Source organism: Nematolebias whitei, chromosome 6 (assembly GCF_014905685.2).
Source record: "Nematolebias whitei isolate Nwh7 chromosome 6, NemWhi1, whole genome shotgun sequence".
Taxonomy (NCBI): Eukaryota; Metazoa; Chordata; class Actinopteri; order Cyprinodontiformes; family Rivulidae; genus Nematolebias; species Nematolebias whitei.
The window spans coordinates 6,825,732-6,828,469 of record NC_056503.1 but is presented as its reverse complement, the minus strand read 5'-3'; positions in this window follow the sequence as shown (position 1 = coordinate 6,828,469).

The window sequence follows — 2,738 nt, the reverse complement described above, 5'->3', positions numbered from 1 at the left end:
ACTGAGGAAGTCTCTCGGATGAGAGACGAAACGTTTCTACATTTTTTTGTTGATTTGCTTTGTTTTGTTTTTTTGAATGTCCAGAGGACCAGATTCAACTTTTTTAAATTTTTCTACCTGGATTATTGAGCATGCATCAGGATACTCTGCTCTAATTTTGCTTCAATTGCTCTGCTGAAGAGCAGCTGGACGAGGCTTTAAGAAAATACAAGCATCTTTACAACTGATCCAGCAAAACGTAAAATACAGTCAAATAATTCTTATAAAGATAGTCAAAAGACTTGTGAAAGGAGATAGCACAATTTTTGTGTACAAAAGAAATAGGTTCAATATCCCTGGCTGTGATGTGTGCTGAGAGTATGCCTTGGCCGGACAGTGGTCCCTAAATTTACTCATTATTCTGTACCATCTGTCGAAAACTGTGGCGTATTCTTCTTTGCCAAATTAAAAAATGAGTGCTTCTTTTCAGTTAAGAACAAAAATACCAGCTCTTACTCCTCCTCTTCTAACATGTTTTTCTCTTCCTCCACCTCCGTGTGGTCGCTGTGTTGTTTTAGCTTGTGCATGACGTGTGCTGCAGTGGGGGGGCTAACCAGGAGTTCTGTGCAACAGTTTCTCTTAGAGTATAAAATATCTGTGCGACAAAGGAACGTCTTGCAGCCACGTCAACGAGAACATATTTCTTAACATCTTGCCAAGTATAAATCTGCCTTAATGTCTATTGTAACAAAAAAAGGAGTGTAATAGCACATTTTACATTGCTTACCATTCTCAGGTCTGGCTCCCAGCTTCTGAACAGCAGCCATGTTGTGAATGCTGATACCACGTGGACAGTGAGGTAGCATGGTTGGTGTGTTGTCTACTATGATAATATGCTGCAGTCTAGGGACTTCAGGTAGAATAGCCTGACACACACAACAAATAAAACGTGACTAACATTGTCTCAGTCTGACTTAGTTTCACCTCTAGTTACTTTGTTTCTTTTTTGTTTGTTTGTTTTATTCAGAGGTAAGACATGTAAAACAACATATCAAACTAACTGGATACAGTTACACATTACAAATAATGGTGAAACTGATAATCGAATATACAGCTTATGGGTACAAACACAGTGACGTTACATCCACACACATATTATGTTCCTGTTCAGCCACAAGATGTCACTGCATCTAAACCAGGAATCCATTCTGTTCCTAATGAGTTCTGTTTTTACATGTTTGAAATGAGATTTACAGAAATACCAAGTCTTATTTTAACATATTCTAACCTTTAGTTTGGTCTCCATGAGCTCTCTGCTGGTGATAATGTGGCTGACTTGAGCCTCATTCAGTCCATGAACAATGGCTGGACCTCCCAGAGTGGAGTAAAGAGTGACCACTGAAAAATGAAACCATCACATTAAGACTTTAGAAACGAAAAACACCTTGTTTTAATCATCATGTTTGTAAAATAAGGCTGCTGAGCAAAATTTCAACAAATTTGTGTCTTTGTGAGAAAATAGCAGCCAGTCAGATGGGAAAAAGGCCAATGGATGCTCTCTTTGTAAACACTGCTCAGACTCTTGGATTTGACTTCCCACCCCCTTCAGTCACCACCTGAGGCCTTTGGTTCTGTTATGGTGCAGAAGGGACACAAGCTCCCACTGCCTGATAAGCAATCACTTCAGCTATGTGAGGGTGTGTAAGGTTTTGTCAAAGTGCATTAAGGTGGCTATATAGTGTATTAATATGAGTATCTATTGTTTCAGCATAAAGTGTTTGTGTTTGGTTTCTTCTGTTATAATTGAAATGGAAAAAATAAAATTATCTTGCATTTTACAAAAATAAATAAATAAAAACTGAATTCTTACAAAAATGAAGCTTTTTATTGCTACCAAATAGTTTTTAAGGTTGGACCCTGAATAGTTCAAATGTACTGTATATCCATATGAAATGGATGGAGAAGGCAGCTTATCATTTTAGACACAACTAAAATGAACTGTACTTTTTGTCTGACACACAAACCAGTTTTCTAAGAGAAAAAGAGGAATTCAAATTAGTAGAGATTTAAAAAATAATGTATTAAATGCATAATGTTTAATATTCCAGTGATTCATATATGGGTATTAACATTCAACATTTGTGCATCATCAACATAACATTTTAATTAGAAAAGTGATGGTTAGTCCATAACTGTCTTCACAATATTGTCTGTACAGCACTTTGGTTGGTCTTGTCACTGTTTTAAGTACTTTATAAATAAAGTGGTATGATATGGTATAATATGTTTAAAGTGTGCTGGCTGTCACTGTGGAAAAAGAACCTCCGAAAATGCAAACATTCACAAGGATCTCATCACAAAAATAAAACCAAATACCAACATTCAAGAGAAGAACTAGACAGGGACTAACACTAGCACCGTGGTTGATTAAAAAGGAGTGAGGACTGAGAGTCTTTGGCCAAGGACTGATGAGCTGAGTGGAGGGACCTGAGCTTAATGTCAACAGGGAACAGGCGAAAGTAGGTGGGGAAGGAGCTGAGGCTCAAGGACTGATGAGCTGAGTGGAGGCACCTGGGCTTAATGACAACAGGGAACAGGTAAGAGAGGGCAGAGCAGGAGCTGAGGATCAAGGACTGATGAGATGAGTGGAGGCACCTGGGCTTAATGACAACAGGGAATAGGTGAGACTGGGCAGGGCAGGAGCTGAGGACTAAGGACTGATGAGCTGATTGGAGGCACCTGGGCTTAATGACAACAGG